General features: G+C 40.6%; 1 pseudogene; it reads left to right on the plus strand.

The window, feature by feature from the left end:
* LOC140476799 (small ribosomal subunit protein uS3-like) overlaps nucleotides 1-15,706 on the plus strand; it is a 69,480-nt pseudogene extending 53,774 nt beyond the window's left edge.
* Nucleotides 15,707-17,133: the final 1,427 nt, after the last annotated feature.

The raw sequence follows: 17,133 nt of genomic DNA on the forward strand, positions 1-17,133 counted from the left end.
ACACTAGATCATATAAGGAGATGTTAGTCCAGATGAACAAAAGTTTGTTCAAAGAGGTCTTAAAGGAAGAAAATGAGGCAGAGTAGGTGGAACTGCAGAGCTCGGGGCCTAGGGAACTGAAAGTATGGACACCTGTGATGGAGAAATTAAAAGTGGGGATACTCAAGAGGCCAGAATTAGATAAGTGAGGGCCAGGGAGCTGAACAGCATAAAAAAGTTTCCAATTACCTTAATATTTCTGTCATTTTTGTGCCTTTTAACACATTATTTCAGTAGAGAAAGCCAGGTTGTGGGGAAAATACGAATGACTTTGAGAGATCAAAACAGGTTTCAAAGATTTAGGCAATAAAATAAAGGCTGCAGGGAGGTTTGCGGGGACAAAAGGGTGAGGATAAGCTGTTTCAAAGAGGTGAATGGTTTCTGCTGTGGGAAGATAGAGAAGGGGATATTACTGCTAAAAGGAAACTAGTTTTAAAGTTAACTAGCAGAGGCACATAGGAACATAGGAGCAAGTTAATAAGACTTGGAAGCACAAGTTGGCCATTTGGCCCATTAAGTCGATTTTACTATTCAAGACGAGCTTGGCTGATCTGATAGTCTTCAACTCCACTCTCTTGCCATTTCCATATAACCTGTGATTCCCTCACTAATTAACAATCTGTCTATCTCACATAAAAGACGAATAGATGCTTCTGCTAAAGCTTAAGTGGTAAGCTCATGCCTGAGGTAAAGATCTGAAGGCCAACAAGTCTTTACAGAGTCAAGTTAAGGACTATACCAGCTTAGACAACCACCTGAGTGGCTCCAAAAAGCTAATCCATAAATAAACAACTGATTCTTTTCAGTGAATGTTCCTCTTTGAATTTTGGAAAGGTTACATTGAATATAAGCCCTGCAGTCACAGTAAACTGATCTCTAGCCATCCTCCAGAACCAGAATTGTTCATTTTTTTGTTACTGTCTTCAATGGCATGTTAACGTTTAAGCTTAATAAAGTATTTTATATTGGCAAGCCCTTATTTTAAATATATTTCCATATGTCTGAGTAAACTGCCAACCTTGATATCCTTTACTGTTGTGGCCATCCTTTCTCTGTCAAAATTCAATTAATCTTTCATGTGAAGGGACAATATCTCTAAGAGGGAGTGATAGTCATAGCCTTTCAGAAAGCTGAAATCTGAGTCAAGGTTACTATTGCATTTGAGGATGAATTTGCACATTTTGACTACCATAAGCTTTTTAATAGTAATGAGATTTCTTCAAATCCGATTCCTTTTATAAAATGACAGATTTATTTGATTGTGGTTGCTTCATCAGAGTTAGCTTTGACACTGACTGACTGTTTGGATTATCTCAAATATGTGCAACTGTTGCAATTTTTAACTAGAGATTTGTACTATTTCCCATTGACAGATGGATTGAAGAGAATTGATATTCGGGAGAGATGAAGGACACGTTCTGTAACAGATGCTGTTACATCTGTGTGTCTCATATTTGAAGTGCATGTAAGTAAACTTTTTGTTTAATAACAAACTAATCCTCATATGATTTTTTTTACTATAAGATAATAGTAAAGTCAATTTTTTTATCACGGAAGTCAATTTTTTTATCCTGGTTTTTGGAAGAAGGCTGAAGCCCTCCCATCAACAATAATTTTAAAAATAAAAATGAATGTGCAGAGGAATATAATTACTAATGTATTTCTCAGATAATTTTCTGATTCTACCTGCGTTACTCTGCATTACTCAAAGGCAGTGTTGAGAGTATGTTGCTGGAAAAGCACAGCAAGTCAGGCAACATCCAAGGAGCAGGAAAATCGATGTTTCGGGCCAGACCCCTTCATCAGGAACTCAACTCTGATCTCCAGCATCTGCAGACATCACTGTCTCCTAGTTGATTATTCAAAGGCAGCGGACCAAGATATTTAATTCTGAATGTTTAATACGATTCTGTTACAAATTAAATCACATTTAGGTGGCAGGATGGAAAAAAATGTACGCAAAGATTTCTGATTAAGGAGCATTCTTGGAAACGAGAGGAATCAGTAACAGCCAGAACACAGAAAGAAGCCGTTCAGTCCAACAAGTATAGAGTGACTGCAGAGATTAAGTACACTGGATATATAACTTAGCTAAGGCTGTGGTATAGTGGCAATATCACTAGACTCATCATAACAAAACTAGGGCTAATGTTATGGAAATATGGGTTCAAAACTGTCTTGGCCACTGCTGAAATTTGAATTCAAGGAAAAATCTGGAACTAAAAGCTAGTTTAATTAGAATAATATTTCAATTGTTATTAAAAACCCATCTTGTTCACAAATATCCTTCAGAAAAGGACATCTTCTATGGATGTGTCTATGACAGCATGGTTGATTCTTAAATGCCCAATGGGCAATTAATGCTGGTCTAGCCAGCAATGCCCACATACCATGAATGAAAAAAAGAAACAGGCCATTTAGCCCAAGGAGGTAATCCTTGACTCCTCCTGTCCAGTCTTTCAGCATTTTGTTCCATTCCCACCTCTCTCATGTACTCATCCAGTTTCTTTGCCTCAATCACGTCCTCTGTAGATGAGCTCCACTTGCTAACTACCCTCCAAGTGAAGACAATTATTTCCCTAATTGATCTCATAGAAATTATCTTGTACTACTGGCTCCTGGTTTTGGATTCTTTCTGCATCCATCCATTCTCAATTTTAAGACTTAGCTAAAGTCACTTCTCATCACTATTTTTTCTCAAGGATGGAGTCCAAACCTGTTCAATTTTTTGGTAGAGCTGCAAAGTTTCTGATCTGTTAATCATGTCAATGTACATGTCTATTAAGCAAAAAGCTACATAAATTGACATGTGGAACAGAACAAAGACAGGTAGGAAACCAATTATCTAAATGTATTGGTTTTGTAAAGTTATGCATATTGTCAAATGTCTCATTGTGTGTCTTTTGACTTCAAATAGCCACCAGCCTCAAATATTTAAGTTGTTAGGCTTTATGAGTGATTGCATATAAATGGATCAATATCCTAAACGCAACAGTTAACATTCAGGAGCTTAACAGTTCAGTCTTTCAAAGCAATCTGTGACATTTAACTATGGATTAAGTAATTTAGGTCAAACTTTAACTTTACAGTCTACCCATTAATGTTAAAAAATTGATAGGTATATAATTATTACATTTTCTTTGTGTAAAGTTGCAGTACATTGAATGTCATTCAGAAATAAGAATTGATTGGTGAAGTCACATATATCTGTTAATGCAAGTGTTGCCACAACCTAAGACACACCACCCCCTGTTCATAAATCACTGCTTTAACACACAAGGTAAGTATCATTTTTTTAATTGTGCTTCATATCATGATAGACTATAAAATGATGACTTAATACATGAGTCACAGATGATAGTAAGAGACTGGATTACGTTGCATTATTTAAATTCTGACAATGTTCATTGATCCATGCAGGTGGTGGACTGAGAAATTATTCTTAGTCTCCCGTCTCCTTTTCCACCATCAGTGAGTGGCCCTTTGTACGTTATGATAGGAAACAAAGCACTACTTTCTACCAGCCTCTTCCCTGAGCCATTAAAACCTTTCTTTAATGAGTCCATATCCTCTTTGATATATTATTTCAGCCTATAATTTTTCCATTCCACATAACAGAGCTATGCCAGGGCTTGTTATACAGCTGTGCACCTGGCTGGTTTGCTATCCTGCTATATCTTCTGCTTTCTCAAATGCATTATCCTCACAATAGAATTATATTCCTTCGGTAAGTGTGGAGAATATTGTTGGAGGTGAAAATATTTAAAAGAGCTGTGGGTTGGGATGAAGGATTGTGTTTGATGGCTGGACATTTGGCCATGTTGCACCTGAGGCAGTAGGTGGAGAATGAGTCAAACCTGCGGTCCTCCAGCAGCAAGCTGGTGAGGAATTGTCACCAGGGCAATAGGGAATGGAATGGGTAGCACTCTGTTTCTTTGTGGTGCTTCTCTACGTTATTAATTTGTTTGTCTGTTCATGATACAATAATTAGGAGAAAGCGAGGACTGCAGATGCTAAAGAGTCAGAGTCGAAAAGTGCGGCACTGGAAAAGCATAACAGGTCAGGCAGCATCCGAAGAGAGGAGAGTCGACGTTTCGGGCATAAGCCTGAATGTGGAAGGGAAGAGGGCTGAGAGATAAATAGGGGAGTGGGGGTGGTGCTGGGGGAAAGGTGGTTGGGAAGGCAATAGGTGGTCCTCACTTTCCATCCCATTAATCTCCAGATATAGCGCATTATTATCCACCATTTCTGCACTGACAATCAGCCCTCGCCACCAGATATATATTTCCCTCTCCACCTCTATCTGCATTCCACAGAGAGCATTTCCTTCATGACTCCCTCATTAAGTCCACGCCCCTCCATTAACCCACCCTTCACACCCGGCACCCTCACTTGCCGCTGCAAGAGGTGTAAAACCTGCGCGTGCATCTCCCTCTCACCTCTGTCCAAGGCCCCAAATGATCTTTTAACTTCCAGCAGAGATTTTCCTGCACGTCCATCCACCTCATCTACTGTATCCATTGCTTTCAATGTGGTCTCCTCTACATCAGGGAGTCAGACTGCCAACTCGTGGAGCGTTTCAGGGAACATCACTGAGACACACGCCACCAAACAACACCACCACCCTGTGGCTGACCACTTCAACTCCCCCTCCCATTCCCCCAAGGACATGCAAGTTCTGGGCCTCCTCCACCGCCAAATCCAAGCCACCTCACAATTGGAGAAAGAACGCCTCATTTTCCGCCTTGGGGGCCTTCAACGAAACAGCACCAACATCAACTTCACTAGATTCCAAATTTCCCCTCCCCCACCTCATCCCAGATCCAACCCTCCAACTCAGCACCACCCTTTTCCATCTTCTTTCCCACCTACCCACTCCACTCTCCGCACTGACCTTTCACCATTAACCCCCACCTGCATCTACCTATCACTTTCCCAGCTACATTTTGTCAGTCCCACTCCCACCCTCCAATTTATCTCATCGACCCCTTCCCCTGCCACATTCCTGATGAAGAGTCTATGACTGAAATGTCAACTCTCCTGTTCCTCAATGCTGCCTGACCTGCTGTGCTTTTCCAGCTCTACATTTTTCGACCATGATACAGTGATGTCAGTTTTAGGTCCATAGAATGTCGGTGGACTACTGTCATGCAGCAGTATTGCAGAGAACTTAATGGAATATCTCTCTGAAAGAGGTAGCACAAATGTAATGGGCTGAATGATCTCTTTATGTGCTGTTTTATTCTATTAATTTTCACTTTGTTGCAAATGAGTATGATTTTTCTCGATGTGAGTGGATAGAATATTGAAGTGATGAGGTAAATTGAGGAAAGAGGAATGACCAACCCTTCCCTCCTAATCCTTAGTAGAGATGACCTCCACCACCTCCAAAGCTACCACCACAGTGACATCTCTGACTGGCCCCAGCAATTCCACTCCATGTGCCTGAATTCCAGGGCTCCAGTGACAATCCTCAATCTTGAACTTACTTCAATGCCAGCAATGGCTACTCCCTCCCAGATTGAGGCTGGTACAAATTGGCCAGTAGCTCTCTGCGGTGGCACATGACCAATTGGCCAAAATCACCTGGCAAATGGGCCCCTGACAGCAACCAGGTAAATTCACCATAGTCCTTCTGGACCATAAGGCTATTCTCCCATTGGAGAGAGGCATTGCAGTTTAACCTGAGGGCCACCATGTCTCTGGCAAGTGGAAAGGGTGAAGAAGGACAGTCTTTTATGGTAACTTCAGTTGGTATAGGAATTGCACGCATTCTGTTGGCACCATGCGTCACTACCAGCCAGCCATCCAATCAACTGTGCTAATCACTTTATAAGAAAGACTTGCATTTATTTAGCACTTTTCAAAACCTAGGAAGTCCAAATGCTTCTTATTACCAGTAAAGTACTTTCCAAATGTGATCAGTAATTTAATGTAAAAACACAGCAGCTGATTTATTCATAGCAAACTTTTCCCCAGCCTGCACTGACCAGAGTACCGGTTTTGTCGATGTTATTTCAAGGTTATACAGTGGTTAGTTCATCAAGAACAGCTCTGAAGTTCAGAAGAAGTCATATTGGACTTGAAATGTTGACTCAGTTTTTCTTTCCATGGATGCTGCCAGACATGCTGAGTTCTCCAGCATTTTCTGTTTTTATTTCAGAATTCCAGCATCTGCAGTGTTTGGCTCTTATTTCCTGATCTTAAAAGGACAGGAATTTGGGACACAACAATGAAAACCTCCATCATGTAATCTATTTAAAATATGATGGTGGTTATTGTCACAATCCAAATGACACCAGAAAACAGCCATTCACTGCAGTCTTGTAAGGGGAAAAACATGAAAGTTCAGCTTTCAAGCCAGGGATGTCTCACCTTGGTGGGATACATTGTGTTCAGTTGTGGAAACAATATCGGCATTGAACAAGTATGTCTGGAACAGGCTTTAAGGATCAAAGAGAACACTAAGAACTGACCATCCAACAGGGAGGTCTCAGGAAATGTGCTTATGATATTTCAATACAGACCATCATAAAAAAGGACAAGGGTAAAGGGTTTGGCACTGCACATGAAGAAGCGCTAAGATTGGCCAACCTGGCTCAGGGACTTGCAATCCTCACAGAAGAAACAAACACGTGAAGGATTGTGAGATATCAGTTAAATCTGAGAAATGATTTCGGCTGAGAAGTTAAAGTAATTTAAGGATAAAAACCAAATCTGGGGGTTTAGGTCCAAATTAAGTAATTTTGTGGCAGAAACCTGGGGTTTTTGCCTGTGGTTTTTCACTGAAGCTATTTTTAACCCCATAAATTGTGGCAGTTTGCTGTTACTTTTTTTCGATGGTGGAACAGAAGCAGAGGTTAAATCATGAAAGGGGATTTAAATCCGACAAACTAATTAGGGTTTTGTGTCCTTCAACTAGCTGAGCAGTTTAGTATCAGGGTGTCAGGAAGGTTTTATTTTAATAAACAACACTTCTGTGCTTGAACCAAACAATGTATCTGCAATTTTGTTCACTATACAATCTGAAGTCCAAGGACCATTTGTAAAAGGGATCAGATACAACTTACAATATGGAAGGGCATTCCACCCACAGACGATTGTACGCTGATCACACATGTGATAGTGAAAGAACACTCAGCTCTTGAGATTATTTAGGAGAATAATCCATTGACAAGTACTTCTCGGATCACCAGCCATCACTCTAGCTGAAAAGGAGATCTCAGGAGAGAGGAGGAGGACTTTAGTAAATAGGCTCCACAGATGTCAGCTTGGCTCCTGTCTGTTGGGAATGAAGGCAATTGCTGTATATTTAAGCTAGGATAAATATAACTTAGTAAGATTCAGCTAATTTATCACTATTGGGAAACAATATGAAATAAATGAAAAAAAATCTGAATGTTCTCAGCCAACAATTTCATCACTTTTTATCCCTGACTGATAATAAGAGAAAACAGTTCCTCAGAATATGCTGGTTTTAAGAATTTAATTGACTGCACCTATGGTGTCATTTATGCTCCTTTTTGTATCAGACCACTTTTTATTTGACTCACTCAACTCTCTGCATCAACATTTATTTTCTGAAAACATTGAGTGGGGCTTAATAAAAGCTTTTGAGGTTTCACAAGATGTAAGTGATCTTCACATTGCTGGTCTAATACCACTAACTCTATATTTGAATAACTTTATGATCTTGCCTAAACTCACCAGTAGCATTCTATGTCAATCAGTGGAAGAACTTAATTCACAAATGTGAGGTTCTATCATTTTCCCTCTATCATACCAGAAAGCTATGTACTCATATACAGTTAGGTTGCAATCTCTAACCCTACAACCATTCAAGAACTGTGCTTATTCAATAATGACTTCTCATGACTCCGATTATAATTATTTCATCATTGGTAACTGTCCCTTCAGCTGTCCAAGCCTGGAATTCTAGGTTTTCCTTCCCACTCCTCGCTTGCCTCACCACCTTTCTCCTCCTTTAAGATACACCCTAAAACCGACCTTTTTGTTTGGTTTAAAATGCTCTGATGTGACTCAGTGCTAAATACTGTCTGATCATACTTACTACTTCAAGAGGGAATATAGGGTTTGTGATGTTACCACAGTGTAGAAAAGGTTATGCGAACTCGAGGGTGAATTGGCATTGATTCCCTGAAAATGACAAAATTGTTAATGACACAAAACCAGATAAGAAAGTAAGATGCAAAGATGACGTAAGGAGGCTAAAAAAAAAAGATTAAGTGAGTGTGTACACATCTGGAAAATGGAGTATACTGTGGGCTAAAGTGAAATTGTCTATTTTGGCAGGGAGAGTAAAAAAGCATAGAAATAAATTTTATTGGGGCCTCAATATGATGAGCTTTGTGGTAGAACCACATGAGAAGTCCAGTGAGGTCTACCTCGATGTTGAGAGCATCTCGTCACGCTTTTTATGCATTTGCCGAAACATGGTGCTTTTGTCACAAGGCAGTAGCGAGTTACCAATTAAGGAGCTGATAGCTTGTTAAACACCTTATTAATGGCACAACTTGCATCATTAATATTCAGCTTCCTATTTTACCAAATTAGTCAAACAAGCTAGACATCAATAAATCTTGACATGGACATCAGCTCACCTCTGGTCATGAGGAGCCTTCATGTCGTTCAGCAACAAACAGCATCTCATGGCACAACCCATAGACATCGACTGTACACATCCCTTGACCATGGACATTGGCACCTGATATTTGTCAACCACTCATAATCCTCATGGTACTTCTCCACTTCACCTGCAGGCTGCTTATGAAGCTCAGACCTGTGCTGTGGGCACACCAGCAATTAAAAAGGCTGTTGCATGGTCACTGCATGCAGGAATAGACTCCCAGCTCATGAGTGGGACTAGGCTGCACCACATTGCAACCTTAATTTGACCAAGGACCATGTCAGAAAACAGGTGGAGGTTAGACCTCAGACCAGCAAAGGATGTGGCGGGAGAAAGGGCTGTGCACTGTCTGTCATGAGGGTCTTGGTGTCATCAGTCAGGGGCACAGTATGTACACAGTCCTAGTGCTTGACTACAATCAGTTGCTCTTTTGGGATAGTTAAAGTGAGGATATATGGACCAGTTACAATCCAGGGAGTGGGCAACAGTGCTCAGACTGGCATGCAAGCAGGAATCGGGGGTGGGTGCAGGTGGACAAACTCAGTGTACTGCATCATCCTGGTGTCCTGTACTCTACACAATTGGAGCCGGAAATTGTGCTAGATACTGTAGAATTGTGGCATAGGAGCTGTCTTCTGAAGGGGAGACAAGAACAAAGACTTTGGCCATGACAGAGCATCGGATGCTACAGGCCAGACAGGACCCAATTCCAGCTGATGAAACCTGGGTGCAGCATGTAAAATAGTTTGGTCATCCTGCCAGGATTTGGTTCACATTGTGGTGTCGAAATGCAGGTTCTTCATATTTTGATTGTGTTCACCTTTCTGGCTGTAAATAAAAGCTTATCTTCAGATTTGTCCAATTGTTTGCCTGTGAATAATGTGCCCTACTGGACAATGACAAGAGGCAGGTCTATAGTGGAGAATGGGACAGAGTCAGTGTAAGTTAGAGAGGGTGTTTCAATGAAACGTAGCTAAGGACAAGGAAGCTGTGTGGCTTGGTAGATAAACAGTGACTTGAGTGAAAGATTAGGATTGTATGTGTGAGGACGTGTCAGCTATGCTCTCCATCAATAGTTTGACTGTGTGTCTGCTGTGCCAGTATATTGCAGGTGAAGGTAATGTCACCTTGGCAGTTGTTGTCCAGGTGCACAGAGATGTCTTGAGTGGTGAGTTGTTCTGAGAATGGCATGTGGTAAATGGGCTAAGACTTAAATGTGAGGGACTCCACAGAGTGGGGCAGTTGGTTAATGAGGTAAGCTTGGTAAGATACAGTTAGGGGTCTCATGAGGATTCACAATGAAAAACTTGACCTAGGTGACACTGAGCTAAAATTATTATAGAAATACCACTGGGATCTTCAAATAGGATTGTAAATATCCAGACTGAACATGGAAGCTATCCAGTTTATCCCCTCCTATAGTTTACATAGCTTTAGAACATGTACCTTCTTGTACAGGAGGACCATGACAAGAGTAAGATTGTGAAAATTTCAGTGAAGAATTTGCTGAGACCAGCAATACTGCAAGGCTGACTATTGTTGCAAGCAAACATCGCAAGCACCTTTCAAAAGGTCATAGCTATTCGATTTCTTAAAGAGGAAAGCAAACCTGTTAAGCAGTTAGCAGTGCTGTTCCTTCCATATGGTAAACAATACCCAAATACACCAAACCTGTTCAAGGGAAGTACAGGGGGCTTATTTCCATATCATGTAGTGCGTGACTGTTGGCATTTCAGGTGTTTGTCATTCACTCACAGAGGAATAGACTGCTCAAGAGGCATTGGTTTACAGTGAGAGGGGGAAGATATAAAAGGGACCTAAGGGGAAACTTTTTCACGCAGAGGGTGGTGTGTGTATAGAATGAGCTGCCAGACAAAGTGATGGAGCGGGTATAGTTACAGCATTTAAAAGGCATTTGGATGGGTATATGTACAGGATGGACTTAGAGGGATATGGGCCAAGTGCTAGCAAATGGGATTAGATTAGGTTAGGATGTCTGGCCAGCATGGATGAGTTGGACTGAATGGTCTGTTTGTGCACTGTACACCTCTATGACTCTATGACTCTATGTGGATGTTAGTGGCTAGGGCAGCTTTTGTTACTCTTTCCGAACTGTCCTGAAGTCAAGAGCAAAACCCAAAGAACAAAAGAGAAGTGCAGCGCAGGAACAGGCCCTTCGGCCCTCCAAGCCTGCGCCGATGATCATACCCTAACTAAACTGAAAAACAAACTTTCTGCCCTTATTTGGTCCATGTCCCTCTATTCCCTCTCTATTCATGTAATCATCAGATGCCACTTAAATGTCACCAACATGCCTGCTTCCACCACCTCTTCTGGCAGTGGGTTCTAGACTCCTACTACTCTCTGCAAGAAAAACCTCCCTCATACATCTCCCTTAACATTTCCCCTCTCATTTTGAATGTTTGCCCCTCTGTAATTGAAATGTCAACCCTCAGAAAAGCCCTCTGACTATCCACCCCAACTATGCTTCTCATAATTTTGTAGACCTCTATTAGGTCTCCTCTGAGCCACCATCTTTCCAGAGAAAACAATCCTAGTCTTTTTAACTTCTTCTCGTAGCCTATGCCCTCGAGACCAGGCAACGTGGTGAATCTTCTCTGCACCGTCTCCAAAGCTTCCACGTCCTTCTAGTAGTGTGACAACCAAAACTGTACACAATACTTCAAAAGCAGCCTAACAAGGGTTTAATACAGCTGCAAAATGTTTTGCCAACTCTTGCACTCCATGCCCTGCCGATGAAGCCAATCATGCCATATATCTCCTTAATCATCTTGGCCACCTGTGTTGCGACTTTTAGGGAACTGTGGACCTGCCCGCCTAGATCTGTCTATATGTTAATGTTCTGCCATTTACAGTATAATTCACACCTAAATTTGATCCTCCAAAATGCATCACCTTGCAAGTCAGTCAAGAGTCAACAACATTGCACACATAGGCTAGACCAGGAAATGACAGCAGATTTCCCGGAATGATCTTAGCAAACCAAATGAGTTTTTATAACATTCAATAGTGGTCACATGGTTACCTTTAAGCCAGGTTTCCTCATTCCAGATTTTTATTGAGTTCTAATTACACAATCTGCAATGGTGAGATTTGAATCCCAGTCCCGAGAACACTAACCTGAGTTTGAGATTCATACACCAGTGACATTACCATTATACATTTGCTTCCCATAAAGCTTCTGTCACGCTGCTCTGCTCTGTGACACCTAACATGCTATTTCTGAAGTGAAACCCTCCACTCAGCTAATACACTGAGTCCTTGAGGTAGGACTGAGTGCCGACTAGTGACTGCAGGGTTTTGCTCACACACTGCCTCAATTCCACTGGATCTCAACTACACTGCTTATGTCCTGTATATGATTCCTATAAATAATTCTTATTTTGAATTTTTATGACCAATAACTTTTAAGAAGACACACGAATTTTTCCAGTGACCATCTGAAAAAAAAACATTCAAGATTTCCCATTTTAAAGACTTTTACTGTAACAAAGTAAAATCAATATCATCTAAACCTTTCTAAGTGAACAACCAGTATACTAAACAACAGAGAAGGTATTCCCTATTAACTTCTCATTATAATTTTAAAAATCCCATGGTAGCTTCAGACATTACACCACACTCCCAGGAGTAATGTGTTTAAAGCCCCGATCTCTTCCTGATATGAACAGGATCTCTCCTCTCTGCCACATCAGTGCGAACCTTCCAGTGTTACTTTAAACAAAGTCCCTTCATTCAAACTTAAGAGCATATGGTCAGCAGCAAGGCACCCTTTGGGACTCCCTGCTTCTTAGCTGTCCAGAATCCTTCCTTCTTTAAACAGTTAAAAAATCACACAGCACCAAGTTATAGTCCAACAGATTTAATTGGAAGCATTAGCTTTGGGAGCACCGCTCCTTCATCAGGTGGCCTTTAAACAGGGATCTGTCCTCACTGACACTTCACTTAAGCGATTAATCTCAAACTGTCCTTTATTTCTGCTGGATATAACATTGCCTATTGTGGATATTGCTCCACAAATCTTTTCGTGTGGTTCTGAGAGTCTTTGTATTTGTACCCCGCATGACAAGCAGCCTCCTTTTTTGAATGCATGTGTTCAGACTTACACTTGAATAGATTTTCATTTAAGATTCTGCCTCTACAGCATGATCACATGAGTTTGGCTCCAGGGAGATATAAATCAGGTCACATTGGCTTACTTCTGAACAGGTGTCACAGGAGATCACATCCCTCTCCAAACTACTTTATTTTACCTTGAGTGAAAAACGGTTCACAAAATAATTATCGTGGAAACTCCAGCATTCATAACACTTTCCACAGCCTTACGTTTAAGGCAGTCACATTCAAGACCATGCTGACTAACTGGAATGTTTTGTTTCATGTCTTGTAAAGTAGCTCAAGGGTCTGGAGAATGTGGCGATGATTCCGTTTAAAACTATATCTTTGCTGCATGAATCATAGAGTCATGGAATAGTATAACATTGAATGAAGCCATTTGGCCCTTTGAGCTGCATTGGATCTCATACAGTCACAGAGTCATAGAGTTAAACGGAGCGGCAGCAGACCTTTTGGAACAACTCATCCACGCCGAACTGATATTTCAATCTGACCTGGTCCCATTTGCCAGCATTTGGCCCTATATCCATCTAAACTCTTCTTATCCGTATACCTATCCAGATTCCTTTTAAATGTTATAATGGTACTGACCTCCACCACTTCCTCTGGCAGCTCACTCCATCCATGCATCATGCTCAGTTTATTTTTAAATTTTCCCCTTTCACCCTAAACCTATGCCCTCTAGCTTTGGACTCCACCACCCTAAGAAAAAGACCTTGGCTATTCACCCTATCCATGCCCTTCATGATTTTATAAACCTATGTAAGGTCACCCCTCATTGTCCAACACTCCAGGGAAAATATGCCCAGTTTATTAAGCCTCTCCCTGCAGTTCAAACCCTCCAGTCCTGGCAACATCCTTGACAATCTTTTCTGCATCCTCTCAGGTTTAACCACATCCTTCCTATAGAAGGGTGACCAGAATGGCACACGATATTCCAGACGTGGCCTCATCAATGTCCTGTACAGCCACAACATGACCTGTCAACTCTTATACTCAGTGCACTGACCAATAAATGAAAGCATACCAAACGTCTTCTTCATTAACCTGTCAGCCTGCAACTCCAATTTCAAGAAACTATGAACCACACCCCTGGGTCTCTTTGTTTGGCAAAACTCCCAGGGCCTTACCATTAAGTGTATAAGTCCTGCCCTGGTTTGCCATACCAAAGTGCAACACCTCACATTTATCTAAATTAAACTCCATCTGCCACCCCTCGGCTCATTGATGCATCTGATCAAGAATTTGTTGCACTCTGAGATAATATTCTTCACTGTCCACTATATCCCTATCTGCAAACTTACTAACCATGACTCCCATATTCACATTCAAATCATTTAGATAAATGATGAAAACCATTGGATCCAACACTTATCCTTGTGGCACACCAGTTTCAAAGAGCGTTTCAATTGGTACAGTTGCATGCTAATTCTCCATGCCCCTACAATATTTTCACTTTGAGATATTCATTCAAGTCCCTTTTGAAAGTGACAATTGAACCTGTATTCACCATACTATCAGACACTGCAGTCCAAATTGTCACCATTTGGTGCTGTGATTTATACATACTTTAATATCATTTATTTTAGAGCTTCGATTTTGAACTTGCAGCATTTAGATTTTGGTCTGATTGTATGAAGAGGTTTAATAGTTAACTTGTTAATATTTCTGCAGCCATTTTTTAAAACTAGCGTGAGAGAGAGAATCCATGGAGTGATAATGTGAGTTTATTTGCATTGGCTAAGATTTACAAACCAGCAGAATAAACATTGAAGAAGATTAGCCTGTTTTCAGTTAGAAGGATAATTTTTTTTGGAAAACTTTAGTGTTTCAGTTTGCAGTAATCCTAGTTGGTGTTAAATCTATGAAACAGTTTTTCCTGAGAAACTAGTTAGTTCAGAAAAGTTAGGGGATAGGTAACCTCAGTGTAAGAGGTTTTGTTTGAAATCTCCAGAGCAGGAGTATTTGTTTAGAACCCTGATGTGAGTACTTGAAATTGAGAAGCTCTAAGTTCAGTGTGTGACTAATTAAGGAAAGGCTATCAAACTTTCAAGCTCAGGAATTGCAAGAAACAGTTAAGGTAAATCCATAGATATGATAGAAAAGCAAATTTTCTTGGGCATTCGATTGCAGTAAATTGATGGTGTTGTGATAGATGGAATTTATTTATACCGTACATTTTTAAATCTTGAAAATTGTACAATATGTAAATAGCTTGATCATTTATTAACATTTATATTTCATATAGTGATGTTCTGTTTCATTGTTAAGACCACGTTGTATGCTTGTGTTTGAGCAAAAGACCATCTCAGTAAATCAACCTGTGAATTGACTGCTGTTGCTCATAAGCAATTTGGTTTTCCAGAGGGAAGTATTGGGTTTTATACTGAAAAGGTTGCCACTAGAGGGCTTTGTGCAGGCATAATCACTGCAATACAATGTGTTGGCCGAGCCTCTTACTGTGTTTTTCACCTTTATTATGGAAAGTGGACCAAGGCGGCGAGGTGGTAGTTTCCAGAAAACTACAAAGCAAGAGACTAAGTCCATGAACTTTGTTGATGGTCTGATGATCCACATGGTGACCCAGTGAACAACTATGTTGATACAGCTGAATGCCATATACTGCTCGGACATGGTGTGTTTGGAGTTAAAGTTAAGATGACGCTAACGCAGGACCTAAGTAGTAGAATTGCACCCTGATCATGTCAGCATTGTTGAGCCCAAGGGTAAGATCTTGTCAACTACATCTATTTCAGAACAGAAGGAATGCAAAATGGAGCAATCTGTAATCCAACAGCCTGGACCAGTTTCAACTGCATAGTTGGTGCACCAGCATTGAAAGAGCAAATTCTAATATTTATTTGGATAAAACAAAAGAAGAAAACAAGCAAAATAGATTCCAAGTCCGATTTCAGTCAGGGATCTGACTTGTCCAGTCATGATATCAGCTGGGATCATGACATTACCTGGAAAATGTCACCTCTGGTTCTGGTGCAAATCCTTTATTGCTGCTCTGTGGTGATTGACCCTTCAGCCATTGGAAACAATTTAAAAACTCTATTTAAACATTCATGGTTTTAAGCATCTTATTGAAAAATCCTTCAGAAGATCTTAATTAATTCCAACAGAGGTCAACTATCTTTTCCCAAGGTGTGTAAAATAGCTGAAATAAAATCCACCTGTTATTTTTGTGCTTCCTCATTGAAATCCTATTTACAGCAAATTAACACGAGTAACATTGATTATCAAACTTTCCAGAGCAAAAGGTACTCAGAGAGGGGCGGTGAATAACTGGAATCAAGAGTGACTACGTCTATTTCAGAGATGACAGTAATGTAAATAGCACTGGAACATAAAATCTACTTGAATTCAACACCAATAATCTTTGGGTTTTCAAGTCAGTTGCAAACTGTCTGGAGATGCCATTCCATAGAAGAGATAGCACAATATGATCCACACACTTGAAAGGTTAATAAATATGAGTGCTTCATCAAATTTAATTCTATACTTTGTACAGTCTATGTTTTGACAAATGATAACAATTTTTGTCACCAATAAAGGCAAACAATTATGATATAAATAGACATTAGCTGATACTGTGCCTATTTTGTGGTTGACGCTTGCTCTCACTTTGTTTGACACCTGGAGTCATCACTGGAAAATATATGGCCATCCCAATTTCCCAGTTATGCCACTAAAGTGTTTGTAATACAATTGCTGCAGGGTGATATTAAGCAGGGTGATTTCAAGTGTCGCTATATAGTCTAAAACAGGAGCTAGCCCCTTGCACTTCATACTGAGAAAAGGGGCAGCATAGTGGTTCAGTGGTTAGCATTGATGCCTCACAGAGCCAAGGGCCCAGGTTTGATCCCATCCTTGGGTAACTGCCTGTGTTGAGTTTGCACAGTTTTCCTGTGTCTGTGTAAGTTTCCTCCCCCCCGTCCAAAGATGTGCAGGTTATGTGGATTGCCTATACTGAACTGCACATAGTGTGCAGGCGATGTAGGAATTGAGGAAAGAAGTGCTGCATCATCTGTCTCCACAGCAACACTGGGGACTGCTTTCTGCTGCACTTGTCTGTCTGTAATTTAGCCAAAAGCCTCTGCTGAAATCAGGCCTGGTTTATATTGGTCTTCAGAAAAATGATGAGTTGCCTCTGGTTGTTTAGTTGGTCTCCACATCTCTCTGGAATTACTCTGATAAGGTCCAATCTGAATTTGATAAGTGTTTAGAGCTTTCAGTTTCTGGAGTATTGGTGAGCTAAACAAATCTCCTGATCACTGCACAACCAATAACCAAAGGGAAAAGCC

The sequence above is a fragment of the Chiloscyllium punctatum genome, chromosome 5 (assembly GCF_047496795.1).
Source record: "Chiloscyllium punctatum isolate Juve2018m chromosome 5, sChiPun1.3, whole genome shotgun sequence".
Lineage (NCBI taxonomy): Eukaryota > Metazoa > Chordata > Chondrichthyes > Orectolobiformes > Hemiscylliidae > Chiloscyllium > Chiloscyllium punctatum.